Source organism: Helianthus annuus, chromosome 3, assembly GCF_002127325.2.
Source record: "Helianthus annuus cultivar XRQ/B chromosome 3, HanXRQr2.0-SUNRISE, whole genome shotgun sequence".
NCBI lineage: Eukaryota > Viridiplantae > Streptophyta > Magnoliopsida > Asterales > Asteraceae > Helianthus > Helianthus annuus.
The window spans coordinates 97,373,889-97,395,011 of NC_035435.2; positions in this window are offsets into that span (position 1 = coordinate 97,373,889).

The window sequence follows — 21,123 nt, forward strand, 5'->3', positions numbered from 1 at the left end:
GGTATTGTGCACATTACTACTGTTTTAATCACAATAGGTGGGCGAACCTAAAATTAAGTGATATACGTCATTCATTGGGGCAGCCAATGGTGATATGACCACAGTCACAGATCCAGTCGAGTGACAAATACTGTGGGTAGTTGGTAGATATCAGAAACATATGTAAAAACTCTTAATACTGTAAATTATAAACGAGTCATTTTAGTAAACTGAATGATTCACTCAGTATTTCCCGCTGACAAAACCTTTTTCAAACATGTTTCAGGTGATCTATTGTAATTCAGGAAAAGTGCTGGGGAGCATTTCAAGCTTAAGAAAGTGGCTCATTATAAAATAGAGAAATATGTTTTCTAAAAGATTTATCAGTAAAATCATATTATTGTAAATTACCGGGATTTTATCCCGAATCGTGAAATAAAATAATCGGGAAAAGTTTTTAGCTTTACAACAATCCTGATGATAAACTTCCGCTGTTAAACTCAATTAAATAAATATCACGGGATTTCTGTCCCGCGGCTCCTGAAACGGGTCAAACCGGGTCGGGGGCCGTGACATTTACTCCCCCTAAAATCAAAATATGTTTCAATTTTGATTTTCTGGGAAAATTTGAAACAAACTGTACAAACTTGACAACTTGATGAGAATCACTTCAATTCTCCATCCACTTAGCGTAAACAATCAGAACTCCCCCTCACAACAAACTATTTTCCCATTGTGATCCGGAAAACTTAGTTCGTTTACCAATCATTTGTAGATTCTGGGGATCAAATCATGTAGTTAACTCAAGTTCAATTTAATGACCTTGATTAACCACTTGTAAGATTGATCTGATTCAAAATCTGAACCACTTGAATCAATCACAAACAAACATTTTACCTTTTGAATGAATGACGTTACCGAATAAAACTTTAAGAAAGATGCCGATTCATGCTCCACGCTTACCAACCTGGGAGCTCCGGCAAGTCAGGTTTTTTTTATTTAAACAGATTCACCCAAGCCTGACGGTCCTTGGGTGATTTCGAATTCTTGTTCAACAATGGTGGAAAGTTTGTATCATCCATTGTTAAACCTGAATTCTCAGTTTTTACCTCAACAACTGGCTCTTCTGGCTTTACCGTACCAGAATCATTGCCTGAATATGGCTTGTCTGACTTTATTGAGTCAGATTCATCGCCGACATGTGGCTCCTTTGTTTCTGAAGAAACAGATTCATCGCCAGAAAATGTTACCTTCTTCTTGTCCTTTTTCGTCCTCAGATTTGTATCTGATGAATTCGACTTGCTTGACTTTGCAGTCGAGGGAGTTGATTCATCAGAACTCTTATTCGATCTGTCCGGTGAACCCGAGGACAAAATCTTCTCCAAATATTCTCTGGCCTTCTTCCTCTTCTTTCGCAGTTTGTCTTTTTGCCCATGAGAAAGCTTCACTTTCGTTTCTTGAACTTTAGGTTTTTGAACCTTCTGTTCTTTGACTTTCTGTTCTGAAACTTTCAGTTCCTTGGGCTTTTCTTTGACTTTGACTGACTTCATCACCCTTTTCTGAGATACAGCCCTCGATCTCTCATTTGATCTCATTGGGCAATCTCTGGCAATGTGACCTTTGATTTGACAATTATAGCATCTTCTCGATTCAAACCTCCAATTCTGGCAGTTAACAGCAATGTGTCCTTGATAGCCGCATCTGTAACACACTCTGTTATCGTACCAATCACCATTTTCATACCAATGCTCAGATCATAGCATTGTTTGGCTTGGTGATATTCCTTCCTCATGTTTGCTGGATTTGGCTTTTGAGCACTGTGGTCCGACCTGCACCACTTATTATCAACAAATTTTGAGTTTTCATTTTTTACTTTTTGTAACTTTTCATTGCGATTGGATGATCGATCTGATGAACTTTTATTATCTTTTTGAACATTTTTCTCATTTTTAATTTTTTGTTTCTGTCCCACTTTCTTCTTCAAAGGTTTTTGCTTAGAGCATTCACCTTTTTCAGTTGATTGCAGAACAGTTTTCTGAAACTTTTCCTTTAATTTCAAAAACAATTTTTGTTTTTCAATTTTTTCATTTTCATCATCAAATTTCTCATCACAATCTTCAACTTTGACATTGTCAAAGTTTGTGACATCGTCACTTATTGGAACTGAATTGATAGGTTTTGGACAGGGGATATTCAAAAACTCAGATGATGTCACAAAACCTTTCAATTTCTTTTCAAGTTCATCAATTTTGTTCCTTGAATTCTCAGCTTTATTTTCAAGCTGAGATATTCTTTCAAGATGAGACTTGATAATTTTTTCATTTTCAATTTTAATGTTTTCAAGAACAGATTTTTCATTGTCCAAAACTTTTAGCTGTTCTTGAAATTTTGTTTCATTTGTTTTCAAATTTTTGTTCTCAAGCTTTATCCAGAAATCTTCATTTTCTGAAGATTTCTTTTTTGCTTTCAAAGTCTTTTTCTTTTTCTTTCAAAACCTTGTTTTCTGATATTAAACTGTTTAAGTCATTTAACAGTTTAACATTCTCAGATTTCAACTTCTCACAATTTCCCTGTAAATTTAGAATCTGTTTTTCATCAATTTGTTTCTCATTGTTCAACTTCCTGACTTCAGATGTCAAACTTTCCGCATCTTTCAAGAGTTTGTCATTCTCAGTCTTGAAGTTGTCACATTTTGAGCAACCTGTTTCATTCTTCACAGATTCTTCAGCCTTTAAAGCTCCTTCTTCCGATGAATGATCAAAGATAGGTGCGTTTTCCGCAATCTCTTTCTTTAACTCTGATTCAGGATTCACAGATACAGTTTTTTCAGATTCTACTTTCTCAATCTTGACCGATGGAACTTGTTCAATCTTCTCAGCTCTGATCTTTTCTTTAACAATGACTGCCTTTTGAATCTTTCTTTTTGCATCTTGTTTTTCTTTCAATTTTTCAATTTTATCGGCATAAAATAACTTTCCACTACGTTGATCAGATGGAAGTTGTTGTTTAAGATATTCAAGCTTTCGGATTTCCTTTTCATAATTTTCACTTTCTTCATCAGACGAATGATCAAAAATCGGAACTTTTTCAACAACTTCTTTTGCTGAGACTGTTTCTTCTTCTTGCTTTATCGGAAAATACTGTTGAGATTCATGATACACATATGCCAACAATTCCTCAAACTCCATGTTTTGATCTTCAAAGTTTCTCAAATTCACTTGCACTCTAATATTTGACCAAATTGATCACCCCTCAACAACACATGCACCACTAAGTCGACAAAACACTTTCTTGGGCCGATGAATCGGTAGTAGGCTGACACTTAATTGTGTCACATTAACCGACAAACATTCTTTCAACACTTAAATCTTTCAACCCTCTATAATTGGACCGATCAATTCACAGTAACCGACAAACATTCACATGGTTCAAAGAATATCAATATTCGGTTTAAATGTTTTTTTTATATATATGCCGCCGCCCAAACCATTAACCGATAACACTACGATATTATTGGACCTCCAATATGAAATCAGTTAGACTGGTGGCCGACAACATTAATTCCAACATGTGACCTGATCCTTGTTTCAAATGTTCAACATAAACCGATTTGACCTTACAATCCACTTTTCAAAACGGTTCACACACTTCAAATAACAAAAGCAACTGATACACTTCTATTAAAGTATCACACAATTCGATGTAATTTTCAAGCGGTGAACTTTTCAAACGATGTTTTAAACGGATCAGATTTCAAGCGGCGAACTTTTCAAGCGGTCAGGATCAGATTTCAAACGGTGAACTTTTCAAGCTGTCAGGATCAAATTTCAAACGATGTTTCAAACGGATGTCACATTTTCAAACGATAGGACACATTTTTCAAACGATAAACATCAAATTCAAACGGTCAGTCACTGTGCTCGTTCAAACGGACATCAATTTTCAGACCATTTTGACCAGTTTTATGTTGAGTTTTAAGCTGAAACTTCCAAGGGTTTGTCAAATGTCAAATCCGAACACTGTGTAAAAATTTGAGCCAATTTTAACCGTGAAAACTATCAATTTTAAGAAAGAAGGTGTAGAAAATCAGATTTTCAAGCTGAATATGGCAAGAACTACTCGTCCTGAGCTCTGATACCACTTGTAGGATCGGTTTCGACCTGAATGAGTCGTTCGGAAGAGCTCTCGTACGTTTCAGAGGCGGAAACTAAGAAACGAACTTGAAAACAGCTAGAAAATCACTTTAATCCTCTTTTATATTCAATTGACAATGTTTACAGTGAGAGGAAATACCGGCAGCACTTCGGTATCAACTGACCCTATCGTTACAAATGTTGACAGTTTGAAGCCTATATATACTATATGACCCTGACCGTTTGAAACACTTCAAACGGCCTCCTTTCAAACGAAAGGGCCTTCAAACGGCCATGACATTTCAAACGACCTACAACTTCAAACGGAACTGTCTCATTGGTCCTTTCAAACGGTTGGATCTTTAAATAGTCAACATCTTCTTCAAACTAAAGCATCTCATTGGACCATCACATGGACACATCTTATTGGACCAAATAGTCTTTTGTCTTTATTTGTTTTGACTTTCACGTGTGCTTGTTGAAGTCTTCAAATGATGATTCAATGAATGATGTCACTAGGATGATGTCATCATCAAGAATGATGACATCATTCTTGTTCCATACCGCAACGAACCTGAGACTCGATATTAAGATGAAGACGACAGATGACTGCACCAATACTAGCCAACACGCCCCCGTGTCCACCTTCTGTAAGTTTTCGTTACTGGCAGTTGACCACGGGGTCGTGTCCAACGGACACGGGGCCGTGTCCAGACTGCCAGTAACATAAATTTTTGCTTTTAACACCATGTTACACATTCAATCAACCTAAATATTTATTTTTGGGACACATTGAGGACAATGTGTAATTTAAGTGTGGGGGGGGGATGCTAAAACCTTGAATTTTGCAAGTCCTAATAACAAGCCTTACACAAAACTCTATTGGAACAGCTAATCACCCCAAATTTTTTCAAAAAAAAAAAATCATTTTTTTTACTTGTCTAAAGTTTAAGTTGGGAATTCTAAAACTAATAAGGTTATATTTTTACAAATTTACAACTGATAGCGTCGTGATAAAAAGAACCAACATAAGAAAATTATGAAATGGCATGACAAGCTTAGTTAAAATTCGATTATATATACTTGATCACATAAAAACCCATTCCCACAAAAGTGAGTTTTGAGCCTTTATTGAGCATACAAATATACATCTTTACGCTAAATGCTCATTTTTCGTTTCTTGTGTGAATAGCCGCTTGGTTCTTACGACTCTAGAACTTGCCACGACAATTCATTCCCGGTCCTTACCAACTTAAACCCAAGTAAGTAAATGATGGAGGCATTAGGACTAACCCTTTTTCTTTCAAAACCATTATTTTTATTTTTCTTTTCACCTACCCAAAAACTCCCCCTAGTTAACCCCTTTGAGCCTAAACCTTTTCATTTCTTTACCCAAAACCCTTTTTACCCACCAAAAAAACCCTTTTTATTTTTACCCTTTATTTTAGTAACAAGCTCGGTTTTCGTGTGACTAAAAAAAAAGAGAGAGAGAGAGAATTTTACAATGAAGTTAGAAATAAACAAACAAAGCTCCCAAAAAGCTTGTTTGAAGAGATACTTCATTAAGAATAAAAAGTCACAAAAACAAAATGTTTTACGAAAACCGACGCTTTTTACGATTTTCGCCCCTTTCTACTAACCACTAACCCAACTACCCACCTTTAGCCCAAGCCTTTACCCAAAAAAGTCCTCTTGATATTTACAAAGGTAACAAGTTAAAAAAGAGGAGGATTGATTGCTTGGCAAGCCTATGGTAGGGATAAGTTCCATGCCGCTCTCGAGTGATTCACTAAAAAAAGACACCTTCGGCCGAGTGTGAGTGATTTCTCCCGTGAGGTATGTGAACTTGTATATAAATGGAAATTTAGAAAGGCATGTTATGCCCAAATAAGTAATTTCTCTTATGAAACGTTCTAAATAAATCATAACGAATAGGATTGTAAATAAATAAAAATAAAACCCAATAAAGATCTTGGATTCCCGACACTCTATGACAAGCCAAAACCTTCTCTTCTACCCATTCCATTTGGGAGTGTAAGCCACATATTAAAGAGTTTTGCTTGAGGACAAGCAAAAATTCAAGTATGGGGATATTTGATGTGTGTAAAATGCAACATATAAATTACATCAAATAAGACATAAAACTAACCCTTTTTAAGTACTAATGTTGGAAAAAGAGTGTTTTTGTCTTCCTTTTGTATTTTCAGGATTAAATGAGTTCAAATTAACAAAAGAAGCAAAAAAGGCAGCTAAATCTAACATAAATACAAGAAAAAGAACATAAGTGGATTGCCCGACCCCTCAACAGCATCCTCCCAAGCAAAACAGAGAAGGCAGAAGACTGAACACGCCCCGTGCTCAGCCAGCACGGGGCCGTGCCCAAGAAGCAGCAGATAAGACAAACCTATAGAAGCTTCTATTGCCCACCACGAGGTCGTGCCCAGTGAACACGGGGGCGTGGCGAAAGTACTGCAGGCGCATTAATTGTAATTGCGAATTACAATTAATGAAGAGAGAGATTGTCAGACTGGCACGGGGCCGTGTCCAGCGGACACGGGGCCGTGCCCAGGCTTCTGTTCAGCCTATAAATAGGAGTGCTTGGTTTCATTGCAACTCATCCCTTGGCACACCACCTCTCTCACACTTCATCCACCACCCACCACCATCACAACACCATCATCCACCACCATCATCCATTGTCCATCATAGAGTGTGTGAGTCGTCTCGGGATCCAAGATTGATCGTAAGAGTTCTTGACAATCAAGGCCATGTTTGCCTAAGTCTCTTACATCACTTGGTGAAGACAAGTGTTTAGTATAATACTTTTTAGTTTTAATCTTTTGGACTTTTTATTTGGTTTTGTATTAATGACTTTAATAACTAGTTGCTTATGTTGAAGGTGACTTTTCCTTATCGTTTGTCCGTGGTGTCTTGGCATTATTTTACTGTCTATATAAAATAAAAGATTTTCACCATTCATATCTCCACGGTCTATATGGAGGTATGTTGGCTACCTGGTCGGGGGTTAAGGGAACGGTTTGGTAAGGGTCTTGCCCTTGTTCAGCGTTTAGAGGTCTTGCAAGGGACCTGGGTCAAATTTAGTAGGATCTCCTTCAATACCCATAGGTATTGGATGGCGGGGATCCAAACTCTTTGACCCCCTCATAAGTTAACAACTATTAATACTATAACCCGGCTATTTAGGACTGTATCCCTGCTGACTCAGACTACTTAGTCGAGGGTAACGTCACCTCCAAAAGAGGGGCCTACCATAATTTGCATTAATAACTTAATTCATTATCTTTCAATAATTCGACCCTTTAGGATTGTATCCTTGCTGACTCAAACTACTGAGTTGAGGGTAACGTCGCCTTCAAAAGAGGGGCCTACTACAATAACTAAGATAATCTCTTAAACAAGTGCAAAAGTGCGAAAATAATCAAAGGTTATACTAATACACGAGTCGGATCCAAGTGATTCATCTTGTCTATCTGTTTTTATTTTCATTTTTAGTTTTCAGCATTTAGTTAGTTTTATTTTCTTAGTTTAAAAAACTTTTCTAACAATTTGATTTGGTTAGACGTTGAGGATAAACCGGTACTAAAAGCTCTTGTGTCCTTGGACGACCTCGGTATCTTACCAACACTATACTACATCCACGATGGGTGCACTTGCCCATATGTGTGTTTAGTGTTAGTAAATATCGTGTTTTATAAATTTAAAACTTGGCTAAAAGTGTAAAAAGGGCTTAAAATATACATCTAAAATATATTACACTACACACGCATCATGTTACATCCTCACCCCCTTAAAAGAAATCTCGACCTCGAGATTTATTGAAACAAATGAGGGTACTTTTCTTTCATCGTGGATTCTACTTCCCTTCGGGACCTCTACGGGCATCCCGTTTAACCTTTACAATCGGTATATACTTCCTTCGAAGCTTTTTGACCTGTCGATCCTCGATCGACACCGGTTTTTCAATGAACTTTAAGCTCTCATCGATGTGCACGTCTGTATGCGGTATAACTAGTGATTCATCAGCGAAACACTTCTTTAGATTGCAGATGTGGAACACATTGTGGATGCTACTGAGCTCTTCCAGTAAGTTTAACTTATAGGCAACCGATCCGACACGTTCGATTACTTCGAAGGGTCCAATGTATCTCGGGCTCAATTTGCCTTTCTTTCCGAATCGCATCACTCCCTTCCAGGGCGATACTTTGAGTAATACCTTGTCACCTACCTCGAAGTTTAAAGGTTTACGCTTCAAATCGCCGTAGCTCTTCTGCCTATCTCGGGCAGCTTTCAACCGGTCACGAATCTGGACAATCTTGTCCGTCGTTTCAAAAATTATATCCGGTCCTGTCATCTGGACATCTCCAACTTCTGCCCAACAAACGGTCGTTCTACACTTTCTACCATACAAGGCTTCGAAAGGAGAAGCCTTAATGCTTGTATGGTAGCTATTGTTATATGAGAACTCGACTAATGGTAGGTGGTTATCCCAACTACCACCTAAATCGATCACGCATGCACGAAGCATGTCTTCCAACGTTTGGATTGTACGCTCACTCTGTCCGTCTGTCTGAGGATGGTAAGCCGTACTGAAGTTTAGCTGCGTGCCCAAAGATTGTTGAAAACTTTTCCAAAAGTGTGACGTGTACCTGGTATCTCTGTCAGAGATAATAGACACAGGCACGCCATGAAGGGATACAATCTTATCTACAAACAACTGGGCTAACACATCAGAGCTATGAGTCTCCTTAATGGGTAGGAAATGTGCTGACTTCGTTAGTCTATCAACTATTACCCATATCGTATCGTTTCCCTTCCTTGTCTTCGGCAACTTGGTGATGAAATCCATCGTCACCATTTCCCACTTCAACTCGGGAAGTTCAGGCTGTTGTAGCAAGCCTGACGGCTTTTGATGTTCAGCTTTTACTTGCGCACAAGTCAAACATTTTGCTACATAGGTGGCTATAGACTTCTTCAAGCCTATCCACCAAAAGTTTGCCTTTAAATCCTGGTACATTTTGTCCGCCCCAGGATGAACGGAATATCTGGAACTGTGGGCTTCCTGGAGGATAACGTCCCAAAGACCTCCATAAACAGGAACCCATATCCTTCCATTTAATCTCAGAATTCCGTCTTTGCCATAGGATAGCTGTTCTTCAGTTACTCCTAGCTTTTCGTTAGGATAGTTAGCTTCTGACACAGCTTCCTTCTGTGCAGCTAACAATCGTTCATTCAGACTGTTCTTGATTTCAATTCTCTTGGCATTGATCCTTATTGGTTTCACTCTTTCTTTTCTGCTCAAGGCATCTGCGACTACGTTGGCCTTGCCTGGATGGTATCTTATTTCACAGTCATAATCGTTCAGAGTTTCCATCCAGCGTCGCTGCCTCATATTCAAATCTTTCTGATTGAACAGATGCTGAAGGCTTTTGTGATCAGAATAGATCACAAATTTAATGCCATACAAATAATGCCTCCATAGCTTTAGTGCAAATACAACGGCACCCAACTCCAAGTCATGGGTGGTGTAATTCTTTTCATGCACTTTTAATTGACGTGGAGCGTAGGCAATGACCTTGCCTTTTTGCATTAACACACAACCCATCCCGGTGTGCGATGCATCACACTGCACTACAAATTCTTCCATTTCGTCTGGCAATGTCAATACAGGAGCGTTGCTTAACTTCTGCTTAAGGATATCAAAAGCTTCTTGCTGCTTAGGGCCCCAATTAAACTTCACATTCTTTCTAGTTAAAGAAGTTAGGGGTGCAGCAATCCTTGAGAAATTTTCGATGAAGCGCCTGTAGTATCCCGCTAGCCCTAAGAAGCTGCGAATCTCCGTAGGCGTCTTCGGTTCCTGCCAATTCATGACGGCTTCAACCTTGGCGGGATTCACTTGGATACCACGCTCACTGACTACATGTCCAAGGAATTGGACTTCTTGTAGCTAAAATTCACATTTAGATAATTTGGCATAAAGCTTTTCTTGATGAAGCAATTTAAGAATACATCGCAGATGCTTCTCGTGGTCAGCTTGACTTTTTGAGTATATGAGGATGTCATCGATGAAGACAATGACAAATTTATCCAAATAAGGCTTACAAACGCGATTCATGAGATCCATGAATGCGGCAGGTGCATTAGTGAGCCCAAAAGGCATCACTAGGAACTCGAAATGACCATAACGAGTCCTAAATGCAGTCTTGTGCACATCTTCGTCCTTGACCTTCAATTGATGGTAGCCTGACCGTAGATCAATCTTGGAAAAATAGCTTGCTCCTTGCAACTGATCGAACAGATCATCGATCCTGGGCAAGGGATACCTACTCTTGATAGTAACCTTATTAAGCTCATGGTAATCGATGCATAGACGCATCGACCCATCTTTCTTTTTGACGAATAAGATTGGTGCTCCCCATGGAGACGAACTAGGTCTAACAAAACCTTTGGCTAGCAGATCATCTAGCTGCGTTCTCAATTCCTTCATTTCTGTCGGCGCCAATCTATAAGGTGCTCTTGCAATAGGCGCTGCTCCTGGGATGATGTCAATACTGAATTCTACTTGCCTATCTGGTGGCAAACCAGGCAGTTCTTCCGTGAAAACTTCAGGGAATTCAGAGATGACTGGAATGTCTTCAATCTTGGGTTTCTCCTCACCAATGGTCACCTGTGCCATATAAATGACACATCCCTTCTTCAAACATCTGGATGCCTTTAGCATAGACACTTGCGCAGGCAATCCATGCCGAGTATCTCCCTGGATGGTAAGTGGTTCTCCAGACGGAGTCTTGACTACCACTTGTTTCTTATTGCACACAATCTGAGCTTGGTTATGCGGTAACCAATCCATACCCAACACTATGTCAAAACCAGCTAGCTTAAAGGGTAACAGGGATAAAGGAAATGAGTGGTTCCTAATGGATATGACACATCCATCTAACACAGTTGAGATTGTTTCCATAGTCCCATCAGCTAACTCTACCTCATAATTCACACTCAAGGCTTTAACAGGCAATTTTAACAACTCACAAAACTTACTATCCACAAAGGATTTATCTGCTCCAGAATCAAATAATACTCTTGCGAATACATCATTAATGAGAAACGTACCGGTTATAACGTTGTCGTTCTGGATAGCCTCTTGAACATTCATCTGAAAGACCCTGGCATTGGTCTTTTTCCCTTCTTCAGCCTTCTTCACTATCTTTGGGCAGTTAGTCTTTATGTGCCCTTTTTCATTGCAACTATAACAAGTTGCATCTTTTAGTTTCTTGCACTCAAGAGTCCTATGCTCAGAGGACTTGCAAATCCCACACGCCTTCGGCTGGGATTTCTATTCATATCTGCACCTCCCGAAATGGTGTTTCTTGCAAACATTGCACTTGGGCTTCTCGCCCGACTGTTGGTCATTCTTCTTGTTCTCAGACCCTTTCTTGTGATCACGGTTCCCCGATGCTTCTTGGTTGACCTACGTGAGTTATCATCCTCACGTTTCCTCTTCTCAGTGTCAGCATTCCTCAATGATCTCTGTCTCACTGCATCCAGTGTGAGAGACAGAGATATATTTGCCACGGATCTAAATGTACTGGGCCTAGAGGCCTTTACGCTAGCTTTGATTTCTGGGGCCAGACCCCCAATGAAACGTGCGATCCGTTTGGGTTCCGGGGTCACAAGGTACGGAACCAATCTGGACAGGGTGTTGAAACTTGTAAGATACGCCTGGCAATCTAAGTTCTTCATGACCAGTGATAGGAAATCAGATTCTATCTTCTCGACCTCGTGTTGAGGGCAGTAGTTTTCTTTGATGAGAGCAACAAATTGCTACCATGTCATGCTATACAAAACAGCCTTTCCTGAGGCTTGAACCAATGACCTCCACCACGCTAGGGCTTCACCCTTAAATGACTGGGATGCAAACTTCACCACATCCTTCTCAGCACAACCACTAATGTCCACCACAGTGTCCATTTCGTCCAGCCAGGTCATGCAATCCACAGCGCCTTTTTCCCCAGTAAAATCTCGGGGCTTGCAGGAAACAAAATACTTATATGTGCAACCCTTGGCGCGAGGTGCATTATCGAACACTATCTTCTTAGGACGGGCACTGTTTTCATTTGATGAATGACGATCATCATCCTTCTTAGGTTTAGAGGGTGGTTTGCTATGAGATTCAGAATGGGTTCTTGGTTTAGAGTGTGGTGCAGATCGGGTCCTACTTCGAGACTCGCTATATTCTTCATACTGCCGCTCTAGGGCCTCCTTAACAGCGTTGTCTATTAACGCCTTCAACTCAGCACCCGTTATAATAACTTAGGCGTTATCATTCTCATTCTCATTTGGATGGCTGTTATTTTCGTCTAAGTCAGCCATTGAAATCTTGATCTGCTACAAAAGATAATAATAGAAGTCTTATTTGGAAGTTTATTATGGAATTACCCTTATTGGGTAATTCATCAACCATGGTAAACATAGACCATATCTGGTTAATTTGTTACTCACACTTAGGATTTTAATACAACTTATCCTAATTACAAATATTATTGTTAGTGGCACAGAAGCCTAGTCACAGGGACATTTTATATTATAAGCCAGGATTTCAGAGAATCAAGGCACGCAGGTTTGAACATAGTTCCTTACCTTTCCGACAGGGAGTCATAGACTACAACTGTCTTTTTCTTATATAAAAATGAGTGTAGCCTGTAGGCACTACATCACTAATGAATGTTTGATAAGTAATCATCTACTTGATGATGTAAACCCATGATTTATAAATCATTAACTTAGGTTTTGGAATCCTTAGAAGGATCCTTGTGTAAGACGACACGTGTGATTTTTAACGAATCACGTTTGCCAGGAGGGTTAACATGTTTACAGAGGTTAACCAGAATCTGAATCTTTTAATCAGGTCTTACCATCTTGGCCGGGTCTTATAATGACACCAGGCTAGGTTTCAGCATTAAGATTCTTTATTTAATAACTGGTAGGTAGATTAATTAAAAAGGAATGATTTTTGATTTATTTATTTCATACAATTATGCATATAATGACAGAGATGAAATTTATAACTTAACATTCCAATACATATTTAAAATTACATACTGCCCTAAACGGGACTTTTAAAAGACGAAATACCTACGCAGAGGTTATACAGAAAACAATCCTCGCAGGGACCAAATACTAGGATAGATGTCCACGCAGGGACTAAAAGATAAGTCCACGCAGGGACTGAAAGGCAAGTCCACGCAGGGAATAAATACACAATAAATGTCCATACAGGGACTAAAACAAATAAATGTCCACGCAGGGACTTGATTTAAAATAGGGTATACAATAGTACATATAGAGACTAATGATCTCGCTTCTTCTTCCCTTTTAACAGGTTTGCTAGGCCTTTGAGGAATCCACAATTGTTCTTACGCTCTTGCTCAAAGTCTCGTTCCACTCTGTTCAAACGGTGGAGGATTTCTTCCAGTTCTGGTGGGGAAAAACGCGGCTGCTGCGGCAAGTGCTGAGCCGGAGTTCTAGCGGGTATTGGATACCCAGGAGTTGAGTATCCCATTCCCCAAGGTGTTTCATAAGGTACTTCCGGGTGAAGGGCGTGATAGTTAGCCGCCGCTTCTATGTATGGGTCACCACCCATATAGTTGTAGTGGGTGTGAGTTGGCTGCTCAAATGGGTTGTACGCGGTGGAACCGGCGTACGCAGGTATCGGGTTATCATAGCCGAATGGTGGCGGAGGTGGTGCAATTGGTGCAGAATTCACCTCTGCAGGGTGACCCAAAGGTCCACCCATTTGTGGGTCTTCCGGCAATGGCGGAAAATGACTGCCACTGGAGTGTCGAGGGGTGCTGAAATGGAAATCCCCTCTTCGCGCGGATATCCGTGCGCCTGATCTCCTACGCCTTGGCGGATCCGGAGGTGCTTGTTGAACTGGTGGCGGCGGAGGCGGTGGCGTAACTGCCACGAAACGCGAATCCTCAGAAGGATCCTGTTGCTGCTGCTGGTGGTGGTGAGGCGATGAGTGGTGAGAGGGTGTAAAGTACCACTCGCACTGGTTAAACCTTGCCTGGTAACTGTCTGGACCTTGATAGGGTGTTCCATGGAAGGATGACCCATCAGAGATCTCGATAGGATGGTTGGGGGTACCTCTTGCAGGTTCGATGGGATCCGTGTCCTCATCCATATCTACCGCATTGTCTTCGGAGAAGTGGTCCTCTGGTCCTAGAGGGTTAAAACCTACTGGTTCTTGGACATAGTCTACCGGATTGAACTGGCCTTGGAAGTAAGGAGTGGGATCGCCATAGGAACGGTGCGAAACAGAACGCTGGAGAGGTATGAACGAAGGTTGAGGGTTACTGGGCTCGTTCTCCGAGTTCGGCCCAAAAGAGTGACGGTATGAAGGCGTCGAACTGTGTGAGGTAGACCGTCTGGCGGGTTCAAAGAGGTTCCTTCTACGCCTCTGAGGTTCTTCACTTCTTGTGCTGGAAGGAGCTCGCATGTGTGAAGGTCCGGCCTCATGATCATTGTGGGTAGTGATCGGCCCTTTGCCTCTTCCTCCTCTTCTGATTGCTGGTGGCATATTTCCTGCTTAACAAATTTTAAATTTAACAACAACAATAAAAGACAAACTAGAACCACAATTCGAATTTGTCCTATGTTCTTGTCTAGACTCGAGTATGTGCAATTGTGTCATTGAGATTAAACACATAAGGATAGTGTTTAATTCACTCAACGTTGGCTCTGATACCAACCTGTCACACCCCGATTTCCACACGTTTCACCGGTGGGCCCGGTGGGGGATTACCGTGACATAGTTGGCAACAATATAGTCAAACCACACAATATTTAAATGCAAAGTGGAAGCATAAAGATAGATATATTTCAATCATCAAATGTAATATCCAAGTATCACAAGTAGTCGAAATAATCCACAGGGGATCAAAATAAAAATAGGAAATAATGTTCAACAGATAGTAGCATCCAGTCTTGCGAGACTCTAACGATGCTAAGGAGTGGCCAGCCTATTTCGTGTAGAACCTGCATTTAATCTTTTTGGGGAAAATACGTCAGTTTACACTACACTGGTAAATACATTCAACCGACAATTTTAGAAAAAGAGTTTAATAAAATCGATTTGAATGCACGAGGCACAAACTTTTATAACTTGGGATAATTAATCAAATTTAATCTTGTAAAAGAATTACATGTTCGTTATGCGTTCAGTCACCCGGTTCGTGCCGGGTTTAAGGTTAATTAACACACCACATAGTATAAAACCGCGGCAGGAAAACCAACGGTTATACCTTTATAATTATGGACACATTGTCGGGTGTACGCCTACACCCGCGTGTCAAGTCGTGGCCATTTCGTAAAATGATGCCAAGGATATCCGGGACATGGTTATTAAACTCCCAAAGGCGTAAAACAAACAAAACCAATTTTCAAGCGGGTCACATTGATAATACCCAACTACTAATGAGTTAGGGTCAATTGCCCGACCAAGCGGTATTTTATATACCGTACCCCAAGCCCGTATAAGGGAAATAAGTTAAAAGTATTTACCTGAGCAAGTAATAACCACAATAATCAAATGCAAGTATCTTTTACTGGTCTCCTATTCTGGAACGAAGGTTTAACAACCTATTAGAAACCTAACGGGTCTTTAATTTAGCCTAAGCTTAGACCGGTTAGTTTTCAAAGGATAAATGCGGTTTAATCGCATGAAAGGCGAAAACCGGGAATGGAATGTGGTTTGGACCCAACAAGTTCGGAGACTTGTATATTAAGGGTAAACTAAACACATTCTGGATTTTGAGGTAAAAACGACAAGGTTTGACCCGTTTCGGCCAATTTATGTAAACTAGTTACATAAACCGGACCGAACGTGCAAATGGCGTAACGGGTAACCGTAAGAGTCTTACACAGGTTTCCTAAGTCAATATGCTCAAAAGAGGTTGTGATATCAGTAGGATACCTTCCATTATGCCCATAACCAGTTTAATCCCAATATACGCCCCGTAGGGGTAATTTGGTAGTTTTAAAGGTTATAAAAGAGATTTACGGTTCTACAGGAAGTCTGAGTTTTCTGAACAGGTTATAAAGTTCAAAATACTTTATTTATTATTTAAAATCAGTAGCAACTGGATTCGGGTCAAAATACCTTATAGAACTCATTTTATGTTCGAAAAGGGTATATTCGGTATTTACCGAATCAATGCCATAACCGTAGGTTATGAGCAGGTTAAAAATAATTAAAAATCTTTAAAAATCCTAAAATATTATTGTACATCAGGGTGTAAAAGGTTTGGTGTCGAAATTTGGGTTTAAATAGGCTTTATGCTAATTGCGCCGTTTAATTACAAAGTTTTCTTAATTGCGCTAATTAGCATAACTCCTATTATAGACCTCGGATTGACATGAAATTTTAGGGACATGATTAGAAATCAGTAACAAAGATTTTTGCTCTCTCACATTTCCAAATTTCTTGTTTTAAAGTCACAAGGGCATTATGGTCAACATTTAAGCATATAACGGAAATGTGCAAACGACTTGGACAACAACGGACCGGTCACAGAGGGTTATACCATCATGTAACCTGGTCCTAAGAGAGTCCTAAGGCATATCTAAATCATACCAAAATGGGTCAGAACTGAAGTCAAAGCAAAAGTCAAAGTTTTGCGACTTTCGGTTCCGAACCGGGTCAAAACAGTAAATGGTCGGACCAAACAAGCTTAGACCAGTTATAATACTTATTATCATGTTATATTAGTGATAAAACAGGTTACACGCCATCTACATTGTTAATTATGCATTAAATCGAAAATTAGCATTCTGTTGACTTTTTTCTAAGCAACTTTGACCCGACATTTGGACTAGTTAGAGTGGGAATCAGAGGGTGCCCTTTTAAGGGTTTAATGCCCACATAATTACCAACATATAACTACCTTTGTTTCGACTAATCACTGGACCATTTGTGATTAGTCGTTAAGTCAATCGTTAATTACGACGGATTGACTTTTAAGCTATATCTAAGCAAAAACTTAACTAAAAAGGGTGGAGCACACTTACAAGAGTCCTATGCACGACCAGGGATGAGTAGTGAAGGCACTTGAGCTCTAGAAATTATCAATGGGCAGATGGAAGGTGTGAAGAACATTGTTGCAACTAATGGCCCTTTTATAGTAAATCACACACCTTAGATCATTGACAACTAAGGCTACAAGTGTTCTTAGATCATCAACATCTGTCCCTGAGTGCTAGGGGACATTTAGGGGGCGCCCATGCTCATAATAATGGCTCATATGTCGGTTAAAACACCAAACAGTGCTTTTGTCCGAATTATCTGCATCTGGGACATTGACGCGGCCCGCGTTAGTGATCACTCAACTTTTACGCGGCCCGCCTGAATCTCAATGCCAGAGCCCATATCTTTACTGTCAGCGCGGCCCGCGTAAGACCTTTTGCTACTTTTACGCGGCCCGCCTAAGACCTGTTAGTAAGATTTTCAAATCTTTTTCATTATTGCAGTTGGCCTTTGGCGTTTCGAAGGGGTAACTTTGCACTTTGGGCCTCTTTTATTTACGTATAAGGGCCTCGTGACTTTTACCCGCGCCGTTAAACCCTTGGTTAGTTTATTACTACCCGAAAAGTCTTAACTTCAATGTTTGACGCTTTTAACCCTTCTTAAACGAATTTGGTCGTAACCTTCTTATATTATAACGGAACGTGATGAAATTTATATCGCGTATTCTAGTGAGTACAATTTACCATTACAAAGCCTTGGGTATGCCAAAGGGTCACTCAGAGGTATAACTTAAACATGTTGACACATTTGGCCCCTGTAGTTTGTAATTCCTCACTCTCTTCCACATTTCGTTCTGTATGATCCATGATTCATTCGTTTGAAGGTACGAGCATCATTTAGGGTTACTGTGAAGTATATTCATCCCTTGTTGACGTTTTGAACTCTAGGATTCACATACTTTCTATGTTTGTCAACTTTAGTCCCTCTTTAGTGTTTATTACCACGTGTAAACCTATGACACGTGTCAATACATTATAGGACGCAAATTTTCGAGGTGTTACATATTATTATAGTTTGAGGTTTATTGGGGAACAATAAAAAAGCGGGGAACCGGGAAACACTTTTAAAAATTTAACTTAACATGTTAAAAATCAATTTTTAAAAAAAAAAATCGGCTCTTTTCTTTATAAATACTTGTAGAAGCAGTTTTAATAAAAAATCAAAAACTAAAAAGAAAAAAAAACAGTTAAAAAAGGCTTAATTTTTTTTTTTTTACAAAAATGGTTTTTATTGGAATCGTTTCTATCCATTTTTATAAGGAAAAACGCTGAAAAAATTTTTAAAAAAATGATTTTTAACATGTATAGTAAATCTTATAAGATATATTTTTTAAACATTTTTTTATATTTTTTGTTTTTGATTTTTTATTAGAAATGTTTCTACATGTATTTATAAGAAGAGAAAAATGCTCGGATAGTCCCTGTGGTTCGCCTTTTTTCACCTTTAGTCCCTAACTTTCTAAAATTACCTTTAGTCCCTAACTTTTCATTTTTTGTTCCCGGACAGTCCCTGGGTCTAACTTCAGTTTGTTTTCTCTGTTAAGAGGGTGTGAAATGACAAAAATACCCTTTCCTTAAAAAGGCCAAACCACAGGGACTATCCGAGCATCTTCTTCATTTCTATTTGTAAAACCCCACCACCACACTTCATCTTCAACCTTCACCCACCATCACCCTCCTCCACCCTCCACCGTCACCGCCATAGTCACTCTCCACCAAATGGGCCCACCAAACATATATCTTCTTCTTCAATATACCATCGAAAGAAAACGGCTTCCTTCAATGTTTTTCTCTTGTAAGTTAAGGTTATGGGAATCTAGAAACAAGCTTCTTTCGTTAAAAGGAAGCTCCGGTGTAGGGTGGTGGTGGTGTAACAGTCTCTTTTCCCTCCTTTTAACATCATATAATAATAATATTAAGAGAGGACGGGGTGGTACGTTATGGAGAACCATAACGCGTTGAATGATCACGCAACACCGGCGCCGGACCCATCCATCACGCGTGATAACAAAACGCGTTAAACGTACAACGTTGAAGTTTTAAAAATTCGACCGTTGATTATTTTTGACCGTTTAAAAAAACGGTTATTGATTAAAAAAAAACTTTAAACCATTTATCTATTTATATCTCCATTTTAAACCATTTTACACACACCAATCCATATCTTTTAAACCATTTTAAACCCATTTCACACAATTTTTATATCTTTCTGAAATGGAATTCCCTACGGATTCGACGTTTCCGATGTCTAGCGATAGTGATACCGAGTCGTCTTCCGACAACGAAACGCTAAAATATTTTGTGTCGGTGTATAACGAGCTTGATGCCGAGTCGTCCCGCCCAAAGAAGAAGATGGTCGACCGTGATCGTATACGTGCCAACGAAGTTTTGATGAACGATAATTTTGTGGAAAACCCGCTATACAATGCCGAAAAGTTTAGAGATCGGTTTCGTTTACCGAAAGAATTATTTTTAAAGATTGTTGGAGACATCGAAGCAAGCGAGGAATGGTTTCAAGAACGTTACGATGCGAGGGGCAAACCAAGTTTCACGCCGATACAAAAATGCACGTCCGCCATTCGCCAACTAGCGACAGGTAACCCACCCGATCAATATGATGAATACCTAGCTATGTCTGAAAGAACTTCACGTGAATGTTTGCAATTTTTTTGCAATGCGGTCATTAAGTTGTATGCTAACGAGTTTTTACGTAAACCGACGAGCCACGACATCTCACGTATTTACGCCGCACACGAGGCTAGATGGCATTTTCCCGGGATGCTCGGTAGCATCGATTGTACACATATCGAGTGGAAAAATTGTCCAAGAGAGTTGCGAGGGGCGTATGTTAGGGGAGACATTAAAAGACCAACCATCATACTAGAAGCGGTGGCGTCGAATGATTTATGGATTTGGCATTCGTATTTCGGTGTTCCAGGTTCAAACAACGACATCAATGTGTTGCACACGTCGTCGTTGTTCCAAAGCGTAACGGATGGTACCACACCTTCCTCTCCTTTCTATGTTAATGGTCGACATTACAGACGAGGTTTTTTTCTTGTGGATGGTATCTACCCGTCTTGGTCTGTTTTTGTGAAAGCTCCCTCATTTCCTGTCGAGGCTAAAGAAAAGGCGTTCAAAAAATTGCAAGAATCGGCAAGAAAAGATGTTGAGAGGGCATTTGGTGTTTTAAAGGGTAGAAGGGGTATACTACACCGACCGGTTCGTTCGACGACCAAGAAATCAATACATAGCGTGTATGCATGTATCATATTGCACAATATGCTGATCAAACAAGACGGACGTGCAATATCCCCGGATTGGGTGCCGGATCCTCCTACACAAGTTCAAGTTCCACAAAATATCCAACTAGAATTGCGTAATGAAGAAACTCACTTTCGGTTGAGATACGATTTAATCGAACTAGTAGGTTCTCTAGGTTTGGAGTTTCCGGATTCGGACGAGGAGTAGGTTTTTTTTTTTATTTTTAAATTGTATGTTTCTAGTATGTTAAATTGAAGTAGTATGTTTTAAATTTAATGAAATTTTTAATTTTAGTGTTTTATTGTTAATTTCTAATTTAAAATAAAAAATTAAAAAAATTAGTGAAATTTATAATTTTGTTTTAAAATAAAATTAAAAATTTCTAATTTTAAAATGAAAATTAAAAAAAATTGGGAGTGATAGAATTCCATCACTAGTGATACCACCCCCCCTACATTTCTATCACTAGTGATAGAAATTTGGTGGATGACATGGCATGATTTTATTGGACAGTGAGAGTGATAGAATCTATCACTAGTGAACCACACCTCCTCCCCTAATAACGTGACCCACATCAAATCTCTTTTCCCTCCTTCGCCACGTCACGCTATATGTACGTACTTCATAAACCTCCCGTCCAGCCACC